The following is an 11,644-nucleotide window of genomic DNA, read 5'->3' on the forward strand; positions in this document are numbered from 1 at the left end:
CGAGTACAGGGGATTGGGGGAGTAGAAGTTTGGTCAGCAGACAAGCTAGCTGAATCTATTGGTAATTGCTCATTACTTACGTGCAATTGTTGTTGTGTTGCAGTCATTAAACGATGGATGGCCTTTTAGATGGATGAGTGTTGTTGTTTTTGTAGTCGCTGTTGTTGGTGTATTGGCCACAGTGAGCTGGCTCTATAGCGATAATGCGCTTGTTACCACCATTACAGATGCTGTTATCGCCGATTCTAACTGTTGTTTGCAATTGTTGTTGGTGTTGTTGCTATTGCTCTCGTTTACTTATGCTTAGCATCACTTAGTTGCACTTAGTTTTTGTTTTACGGCCAATGGCTATATATAACGATCTACGCGGCTATAACTAACGGTGCTTTTTTGAATAATTCTGCTGCTCTTGGCCTTTTAGTGGTTTTTATTTTTAAATTTTTTTTTGCACTTTTTCTTTGCTATTTTAAGCTTTGTTTCTCTTTTTTGTTGTGCTTGTTCACTTGGCTCATTAAAACTACCGTTAAAGCACTTTTTATTAGCCCGATGTAAATATTTACATTATATTCCTGGCTTTGGCTGCGGTAAGTGCCGTTGGTTGCTGGCCGTGGCGTCCACAAGTGCATTCAAACACTGCAATGGCTGAGAATGCTCACACACAAACACTTTCAACAGACGACACAAAATATCTATATGTATGTATGTATGTATGTACATATACATATATATGATGAATATGTGTGTATTTGATGGCTTGTGCAAGTATGTGTGCAAACGCTTTAATGCACAGTTATTTTCACAACTTTCTCGCTCTTCGAGGTTTTCACTTTATTTTTCACTCCGAATTTTCACCAGAACTTTTATGTTTTTAGCAAAAGCAGCGCTTTAATGGAACAAATTTAATAACTGCCAGACATGTGCTATGAAATATTGAATGCCTCAACTCCCAAGCGCAGAACAAGCAACGACGGGCAATAGAAGCAGTGTTAAGCCAAGTTAAGTATAAAAGCGACCGCTCAGCTCAGTTCACGACGTACGAATGTATGACGAGCGCCTGGCTGCTTGGCTGCCTGCTTGGCTAGAAGTTTGCGCCAGCAGTCAACACCAATACGCGCTTAGATTGGTAAGCCGATGTGGCTGATGTATGCACATGAGAGAACCGGCCAAGGCGAGTTAAGAAAGCAAAACAAATAGCGAGACACAAACTCACAGCTTGAAAACTCGTTTTGCCACAAAATAAAAAATGAAAGAAAATAATAACGTAAAGTATCGAAGACAACTAGTTAGTGTGGAAGCAAAATGTGAGCGCAAAGCAGCAGAAGCTGAAAGCAAGACACTGAAATCACACAATATATTGTATTTATTGTAGTGTCCGAATGTGATCTTGCCTACTGTTATGTATAAGATTTTGAGAATTTCAGATCAGATTGGTCTAACATTCAAGAAAACTTTAGTTAAGTACTTGGTGAAGGCAGTAAAATGAAAAAGGATTCTGGAGAAGTATAGTCATTGAGTTATCGCAGTCCTAGTTTGCATTTCGTGGCGCGATTGAGCACTGAGACTAAGCTTATATTTAATATGAGAGGAAATTTTTATTAAATTTTATATTTACTTGAGAATTCTGGTTGAAGCACGACTCATTGGACGAGATATACTAGACAAGTTTCGGCGCTACTAAAACCAACAAACTAACGCTTCTTCTACAAAATAAAAACCTTTAATTTAGCGGTTTTATATAAGATAGAACTTAGCAATAAAAACTTTCTGCTGCCAGCTTTCGCGACGAGGCTTTATACCTCCGTTAATTGTTGGTAAATAAAAAGTGGGTGTGTTTGTATGTATACTTGCCATATTGGTATGTTAAGCCAACGAAAGTTCATATGTATACAATATGACAGAGGTGCCCATCCACACTTACGCTGCACATACATAAATACAGGGTTTGTTCGGAAAGTAATAGGATTGAGTTGACTTAAAACAATTGATTGATCCAATCGTTACAAATCTTTAGAAACTTTCAAAATAGGCTTCTTCTGCGTCGATGCAGCGCTGTCAGCGCGGTTTCCAAGCATTGAAGTCGCCAGGGAAGGCATTTTCTGGAATAGCTTTGAGAGCCGAGATGCTTGGATCCCCTCTGTAGTCTCAAAGTGTTTGCCTTTCATCGGCTTTTTAAGGCAAGGAAACTAAAAAAAGTCCTGGGAGGGCACATCTGGGCTGTAGGGTAGGTGCGTTGGTATGCCGACCTTGGTTAGGTAGCTGTTCACAAGAAAGACGGTGTGAGCCGTGGTGCAACTTCCAATCGGCTGCGATGTCTTGTCGGACCCGATCGACCCTTCGTTTGAGTCTCTTGAGGACTTACACGGAAAACTTGGCGTTGACGATTTGTCCCGGAGAAACAAATTCATGGTGGACGATGCCTTTGATGTCAAAAAAGACAATGAGCATCGTTTTCACTTTGGAATTGTTAATTTTTTCGGTCTTTATCAGCGACCTCTTCTCGGCCTTCCGAAAAGACCTGGTGGCACCCAAACACACCACTTCTTGCTAAAGCAACATCTAAGTAAGTCTGCTTGATCATATCAAACGTCTCTGTCGCAGATTTACCGAGTTCCCACAGAATTTAATCGCGTACGTTTGCTCTAAAGAACGCTATATTTTCAATTTGCACCTTTCACAGAAACACGTCGCGTGGAAATGCTTGTCCTGACTCTCCAAGTACTCGGAAAAAACGGCTTGTCAGCTCGTTCATTAGCTAGGAACGCCCTCTACCGAATCCAGTCGGTGCACGCACGCTCCGAAGTATAGTCGCGGCGGAAGAAAATCAGTCCTATTACTTTCCGGACAAACCCTGTATATACATAAATACATATACATATGTACATATGTATGAATGTATGCATTCGAGTATATTCTTTGCAGCAGTTTGGTAGGGAAGTGAAACGGGTGAGTAGCAATGACGCCAACGAAAATTCCTTCAAGCATTTGCTACTTGTGGCTTTCGTTTGGCATTGCATTCATTACCGCCGTTAACTCGCTTTCATGCTCAGCTTGCGTACGCTCGTAGGCAAGCGAGTGTGCAGCAGAACTTAAGCATTTGCTAAGTCGTTGTTAGATGTAAATTAAACCGCAATTCTGTCGGTTTCACATAACTTTGTTGCCTGGTCTACCGGTCGGCTGACGCGCCGTACACACACTCACACACTATGAACATATATGTATGTATATATGCGTGCATGCCTGGGTGTGTTGTTTGGGGTTTCAACTCTCTTCCGCTCTTGGCTACTGCCACTGTGCTCTTCTCAGACTAACTCAGTTAGTTGTGCCATAGTTGCAAGCTATTAACGGCGGTATGAGCAGTGTTACCAACGTCGCAAATTGAAAACTTGGCGCTAAGTTTGAAAATGTTGTCTTTGCATGCTGTTATTTGTGATTGAAAGAGACAACAATTGCATTTAACAAAAATATAAAGATCCAAGCAATTTGCCTCCTGCTGGGCTACGGGACCGACAACAAATTGTTTACTTGCTTGTGAAGTCTTCTCCCGTTGGCTTCGACGAGGCAAGCGGTGAATGCAATTGTTCGCTGAAAACCATTGAAAGCATGATTGGAACAAATAACGGCATAAATTGTGCGATATAAAAATAAATTTCAATCACGTTCTGAATACAAAAGAATTTGCTGTTTTGCATGCAAATATTGAGAATTAATTTTATCAATAAACGACTGATTTAATAGTTTTTGCAATATTCATTAAGCTATTACAAATACAATGTTGTCTTGCACTAAAAGTTCCATTAAGGGACAATTCTAATATTTCTTCATTGTGGACATAACACAAATCAAAAGGGGTAAGGGAAGAAGCAGAGCTCATAGTCGCGATCAACAGAGAAGTCGCAATTTAAAATAAGCTGCGGATTATGTTTTGAGCTTGAAGGGTAGGGTGTTGGAGCGATATGTAATATGTAGAAGCTCTTTACTTTAATCCAGGGTTAATCCACTGTAAATTTCATTAGTTTGAAGAATAAAATTCCGTTTGTTTATTGGAAAAAGTCATTTGAAAGATCTGGGCCAAATATGATAGAGCAAGAAGACTGAACCTGATAGCTAGGCTGAAAAAGCTTATAAAACTCAAAGCAAAATATGTAAATGAATTTGGTCTACTCCAACTATTCTCGGTGTTAGGAACCCACGGAGAAAAGGGTACTGTTTAATTTGGAACAGATTTAGGTACTTCTTTTTCTTGTTTACTGGCTTACATAGATACTCTTTATGCAAGTATAACCGAGTTGACAATAACGTGTTAGTTAATGGCTTTTGGGATCAATTGAAGATACCAACTGCAGCCAGGTCCTTCTCCATCTAATCTCTTCAATAGCGTCGAACAATTTCAAAGCTTGAGTATTTTCAACTAACAGGACAGCAAGACCTACCATACCTAGCGTATGAGGAATTTTGATAGAAATTGTAGCTTTGACCCCAACTGCTTTTCTTGCATTTCGAAAGGCCGAACCTCTAACTGAATGAGACAAGTTTGACATAGGCCTGAGACACTGCGCCATGGAAATAATAAATTTATTTCTTCTAAGAACTCATACATGTGCGTTCATGTCAATAAATAAAATATTTATACATACATATATAAATAACAAATTTGAGTTAAGGCTGTAATGGGAGCAGCTATTTATACGTGACCCTGCTCTGATGCGACGAGAATAGTTGAATTGAAAACTTACTATATGCATGTGTTGTAGGAAAAAAGTTAAGGGAGCCTGCGTTGGAAATAGTTTGTAAGAGTGTACATATGCGAGTAGCTGTAAATAGTTTGGCGTGTAGAGTCCTGCGAGTGCCAAAGGTCAATAGTAAGCTGAGGATTTGCTGCAGATTAAACGACAGTAGGCGTCGGCGTGATATTATATAGCGTATGAAAGTGCTGCTAGCTTTAGAGGTATCAGGTAGAATAGTTATATTTCTACTTTATTTTATTTGCACAGTGAGGCAGATAAGTGTCATTCTATACAACTATTCAGAAATGTAATTGATAAGGCGATTTAAAAGTTTTTAGTTTACGAATTATAACCTTTCTCTTTAGGGTGATATGGTTATTAACTTAAATATTTATATTTATGCACTGAACAGGGTATAGCTTTTAACACCCACAAGGATCTTATAGAAAATATATACGTCTGTTTATACAGGGTCCATCTGTCCATATACATACATATGTGTGTATACGCGAACTAGTTCATAAAATTCTCAGATTTCGATGAAAAATTTTTAACACGACCTTATGTATACAGATAGTTGCTAGTTTTTCGGAACCATCGATATTGGAGCACCATAAAATATAACTTCCTATTGGATCTATTGGATCTAAATTAAGTCCTTGTGTGGAAATGTTTTTATTTGACTAGAAATCTTCGCGAAAATTGGCCTACAATATTGTCCCAGACATTGCAACAACCGAACATATTGTTCAGATGCGGCCACTATAGAATATAGCTGCCATACAATTGGAAACCGAGATAAAGATCTTCATAAAAGAAGATTTTAGATTAAGTAACCTTAGTTCGAATTTAAACAACAAGGCTAGAAAGAACTAGCAACCCCCTTGGCCCGCTATGTGTTCAGCACTAGGGTTTTGCCAAATTCTTTTGTAATTTGCCTGAATTCTTTACATTTTAAGTATAACTTCATTTAGTGCCCTCGACCTTCTTCGAGTAAGGAGATCGAACTCCATATTCCCCACCATTTTCAACACGCTTGACATCTTTGGAATAGAATTACTGCTTGCTAAAATGTTGAAAACATAAAATATAGCACGTACGTTCCCACTTGCAACATAACTCAATTGAACCGTATTCTTCTTATCGTTGTTGTGAAACTTAATTCTAAAATATTTGAGCACACGATTGCTCCTTGCATATTAAATGCGTAGCACAACAAGAGCGACAATAGCGACGGTGACATCGAACGAGGTCATTAGTTGAACCTACGTAAACAAGCAGAAGTGTCTTAGTAGAAAGGTGCCCCACTACCCCACACTGAGCGCACTGCGGCGAGACCTTCGAACAGAGCGAGTGCTGAAAGGAATGTCAGCCGTTGGCATTGCGCGTGGTTAGACACACACATGCACACATATACATGCATATATACATACATACATATATTTGGTTTGTGGGTGCCCTGTTTTACTTCACTTATGCTCTTATTTCCACTTTACTGTCTTTACGTTTGGATCATTACTTTGCGCCGCAACGCTATGTGCTGCACGCTGCTTCTGTTTCCATGCACTTCTCTTCTTATTTTGTTTGGTTTGCACTCACGCTCGTATTTTTATTGACGCACTCACATTCGCAGGCGCTGCTGCGTGCCACCGTTCGATCAGGAAGCTTTACATTAAGTATACGCCACGCCAGTCCGTGAAGTGACAAAATTTGCACGCACACACAGGCGGATACATACATACATACATGTGGACGTTTGTTTGCACTTATCTATTTGCTTTGGTTTTTAGCAACGTTATCGATTGTTATTTTTGCTGTTGTTGTTGTTCTTGTTGCAGTTCTTTCCATTGTCATATCTGCTTACTTGTTGTTATCGCCAGCGATTCGCTATTTTATTCGAATCTATTCACTTTAGTCGTCTTCATACACCAACACATGCTTACACTCACATATATGTATGTATGTATGTGAACGCTTTTATTGCGCGGTTGGCTTTGTTTGTGTGTTTGTTATTTTTGCGATTAGTTTAATGCTTTCACATTTGCTGTTAAGCTTCTTTTTGTTGTTATAGTTGCCATTAGTGCCATTCGGTGCTTTGTACACTCTCATAAAAATTTTCAGTAAATAAATAAAATAGAAATATATGTATATGTATGTATGTATGCTCATGTACATATGTAAATAATATAGATAGATTGGCTCTTTTGTATGTGTAAGTCCAAGCATTGCGTATAAATGAGTAGAAGTCGCTTGAAGTAATAAAGGAATAACGTGCTTTTAATGATAATCGTGGGCAGGGTTGCCCTTTTACAACTTATTCGTCTTAAAAATTTGGCCTACATTTAAATTCCCATATATTTTGTGGATTCTAACGGTTCGTGTATTTCAAAACACTCCATATTCTTTGTAAAATACTTTCATTATTCCTGAACGATACTGACAATGTTGATGGTTGAGTTGAGTTTCAGCAAAAGTCCATCAAATAATCAGCTTTGGTCGAGCCCACTGTGCCGCACACTGCTGTTCGTTCACTTAGTAGTTAGTCAGTCCGCTCACACGCTGATAATCCGAAAATCATTTACAAATAAGCAGATAGATGAATGGATGATGCGCACTCCCTGCATGCATATCTACACTGCGTGTGTAAGTGTGTTTGTGCACTTAGCGGAGCGGTTCACGGCTTAGCACAGTCCCCACAAGCATGTACATTCCAATCGTCGTGCAAACCACACGCGCAAACAGCTCCATACACAGCCAGCACATTTGCATACATACACACACACACACACATAACTACATCTGATAATATTCCAAAATCCACCGTATTTGGTGCGCGTATATTCGCTGCGTACAATTTTGCGTAATTTACATATGGATGACTGCGTGTGGCGCGGCGCAGCTCATATCAGCGTGGCGCTAGTGGGCCTTTCAAATTAGACGCTGCAAACGCAGTTTATTGACTATATTATTTATTAATATTAAATTAGTTTGCGCTATTTTATTATTCACTGCTATCAGGGGTCAGACCTCTTGAAGCGGCCGAAGGCATAGTAATCCATCAATTGTGGCTCGGAGTGCGTCAGGTAGAGCTTTTCGCTTACTTTTGAATGTATCTCCGCAGAGAACAGCAGTTAGACTCCATTTATCTAAAAAGGTGCAATATTTTTCATAGCATTCACGCTCTTAACTGAGCTGAACACGCATTAGCTTAAAGTATTGCATTAATTTTACATTTGAGCATTAACATTACCATGGCAATTTATCCTTGAAAGCGCAAATATGTAAAAACCCTCAGCTGATATGAACACTTCTAGGAAGCGGTGTTCCCAAAGGACCATATGTAGCGCCGCCCAATTGCTGTCTAAGCATTTTCTATGTTTCCAAAGGCAAATATGGCCCTTTAACTCACTAATCCGCTACAATGGTTTATGTTTATATATTTTCTTTCGCAAGCATATGCATATTCACATGAACTTATTTGCATACAAAATAAAGTTTATATGTAATTAAGCAGAATACTGACTGCCAGACTTTATTCACTTGTGGAGCGTGTAGAGTCACAAGTGTGCGTTCCAGTCACGCGATTGTATTTGCCCAGCTCTGCAAATACATGCATGTGTGTGGGTATAGAATATATGGACCTTGCAGGAAATTTTTGTGGTCACTGTGGCATTTCAATATCGTGGCATAAGCCTTAAGTACAAACTAAACAAAAACAAGCAGAAATTTATTCTCCGGTTGAACCGCCGCTATAATACCCTTAACAAATAAAAAAAGTTTCATGATAAATAAGCAGCTTGGAGAGAAAAGGACGTGTGCTAAATTTCAAATTGATGTCTCATTAACTGAGAGACTAGTTTGCATATAGGCAAACAAAAGGAAATTGAGACCCAGCATTAAATAATATTCGACCGAATAGACCACGTTCAGCACGCAGTGAAGAAAATATAACAAACGTAGCTGAGAGTGTACGCGAGGGCAGTGTAGAGTCGACTTGGCGCAATTCGCAGCAACACGAATTGACGTATAGAACGACTTGACGCATTTTACGTCGAGATCTTAGACTGAAAGTGTACAAAATGCAGCTTGTGCAAGAACTGAACCCGCTCGACCTTCCCAAGTGACATCGGTTCGCTCTATGGGCTCTTGAAAAGTTCCCAGAAGATCTGTCGTTTTCGTGCCAAATTTTGATCAGTGAATAGGTCCATTTCTGGTTCTATGGGTATCTAAACAAGCAAAATTGCCGCATTTTGAACGAAGAGTAACCTGAAGAGATTCAAGAGCTGCCATTTCATTCAGAAAAAACAGCGGTTTGGTGTGGTTTGTGGGTCGGGGGAATCATCGGTCCATATTTCTTCAAACGAAATGCCATGATAACTGACTATTTTATGTCTGAAATTAAAGGTGATCTTGGGACATCTAGTTTCAACAAGACGGCGCCACTTCCCACGCTTCGCATCAATAAATGGATTTGTTGAGAGAACACTTCGTGTCCAAAATCGTGTGATATACGGTATGGCCACCAGTTACCAGTTGAAATGCTCGAATAAGTCATAGAAAATTGGACTCCACGGATGGACCATCTGAGAAGTAGCCGTGGCTAACTTTAGAAAGATATAATCGTCAAAAAATGAATGGCAAAGAATGTTCTTTCGAATGATAAGAAAGTAAGGAACCTAGAAATGGATCACCCTTTTTATATACTTTATAGAATCTCTGATGTTTCCTGCTGGGAGTTACGAATTTTGTGGCGAACTTAATATACCCTGTTCAGGGAATAGTACACAATTCAACAGAAATCAGTTTTCAAAAGTATTGGTAGTTTTTCAATTAAAATCTATATGAAAATGAAATAAATATATTTTAAAATTTTTCATAAAACATAAACATGTGTAAGTATCTGTTTTGAAGGTTGCTTAAGGGTCTTAAATATACAAATATCTATGTATGTATATATTTTGAAGACTGCCATTAACACAGTTAAAGATAATATTATTGGGATTTTTGGCGCTTTCAAAACTTTTTCGCTAGATGAAGATTGGGCAATTAGGCCTCTTACTGCTGGGTCGTGGCCTTTCCACAACGGACCATTTAGCCGCTTCTGTTTATTTGTTTAGATTTATGTCTGCACTTTAGTTAAATTTTATTAGTTTGATTTGCTTTGTTTTGATCTATCTTTTTTACCATTTTCTCACACTAACAAAATATTTGTTCCATTATTTGTAGGAAGTGTTGGTAATTAAATAGTAAATAGACGGCACATCGAGTTCAAATATTTACTGTAAACTTTAAGAAATGTAAGCAATTAAGTGTATGTGTTTGTATACACATCTGTGCATGTATGTATATGTGTGTCTAAGAATGTGCACACAAAAGGTGAAAATGAATTCACTTCATTGCGCCAAGTCGTTAGGTAATTCTCCAGCGCAAACATCTCTAAGATGCCTCTGCCAAGACATTTGGCTTCGCCAGCTGCGTGTTGTTGTAAATAACTCACTAATTTGTTGTACATTAACACACTGCATAATAATATTTTTTTTGTTGGCACAACACTTTTTCACTGCGATGAGCATTAATTAATATAATTTACTTGTCTAATTGAAGTTTACTTTAATTACAGCGACCGCATAATGCCCGATAGTGGGGCTTATCTGATGCGGGACACACGCGGTGAGGAAACCACATCTATAGTAAATAAATTATAATAAATAGCACACGTCTTAGAAGTCACTATTTCAAGCTCACTTTGCTATTTTCGCCAATTTCGTCTCGGCGTACACGTTCGCACGTTTATTCGTTCGCCGGAATACTGAATTCACGAATTCGATTCAATCTCAAGTCCAAATTCAATTCGACTTCGCTATAGTAGACACACGCGTACACACATAAGAATGTTAGAAGCGTGTGTATGTATTTTCTGTGTGCTCGCAGAACGCGCTAGCCGCCAACCCAGCTGGCTGGCTCAACAGCACTTCGCCGTCTCAAAAACGCCAAGCACAGAGAGACCGCAGAAAGTGGCAGCAACGGCACTCGAAGAACGTACGCGCACTACCCCAATACTCTCTTCATCGCCCCCTGGGCCCGTTGCGTGAGCAGCAACAACTTATTTGGTCTGGCAGGAATATTGCCAACAAAAGGCTACCAACAAAAGCAATTGCAGACCACAATTGTTGGCGCTTGGCACTTGAATGGCAGGCTCATACGCTCCATCAGCTCTCATTTGCTCATTTACGCAAAGCATGCAGACATACCCCGCCGCCATTTAATGCTGAACAATGCCGGGGATGCATGACGCTCAGTAAAGCTCATTTCGAACACACCTACAAATTCGTTTTTTCTCGTTCAACCCTGCTCGCAACCCCGTCCGTTCTTCATATAAGTCCGCTCGTTTCCTGCCCGCTTGTGAACTTTACCATCACTTCAATTATGTGTGCCACCGGCGCACATAGGTTTCTGCTAGTGCATACTGCGGCTAAAAATATAAGGAGTTGTCGCAGGACAATGACATTTGGTACATCATTGTTTTGGATTCCAATCAAGAAAAGAATGAAAATTTTTTTTTTTTTAATTTTATTTTACGCCCACCTCCCATATAAGGTGAAACTTAATTTTTGACCTACAGCACTGATTTTTGGTACATAGCATTTTTATGACTTTATATATGTTGGTGTTAAATTTCAATAATATCCGCCCACTTTTACGCCCACCTCCCATACAACTAAATTCTCTTTTATTAAGTCTCTTTTAGCAAATTTCTTACATCTTCGTGACATTCTGACATTGTTTTTTTCAAGGGGGGCAATTTGGGGCAGCTGAATTTTTTTTTATCGTTTAGCTGAGACTTCAGGCTTTAATTCGGTATATGTATGTCGACAGCGGTAGACAGCGCTAAAAAGATGCAGGACTTTTAATTTGAAGAA

The 11,644-nt window shown here is 39.2% G+C and overlaps 1 protein-coding gene across 1 annotated transcript in view; it reads right to left on the reverse strand.

Annotated features, from left to right (window-relative positions):
• LOC105226785 (serine/threonine-protein kinase D3) overlaps positions 1-10,882 on the reverse strand; it is a 28,589-nt gene extending 17,707 nt beyond the window's left edge. Inside the window, 2 exon segments of the mRNA XM_049448642.1 lie at positions 81-883; positions 10,222-10,882. The gene's annotated coding sequence lies outside the window, so the exon portion shown is untranslated.
• Between the last annotated feature and the right edge of the window lie 762 nt (positions 10,883-11,644).

The sequence above is a fragment of the Bactrocera dorsalis genome, chromosome 2 (genome assembly GCF_023373825.1).
Source record: "Bactrocera dorsalis isolate Fly_Bdor chromosome 2, ASM2337382v1, whole genome shotgun sequence".
NCBI classification, from domain to species: Eukaryota; Metazoa; Arthropoda; class Insecta; order Diptera; family Tephritidae; genus Bactrocera; species Bactrocera dorsalis.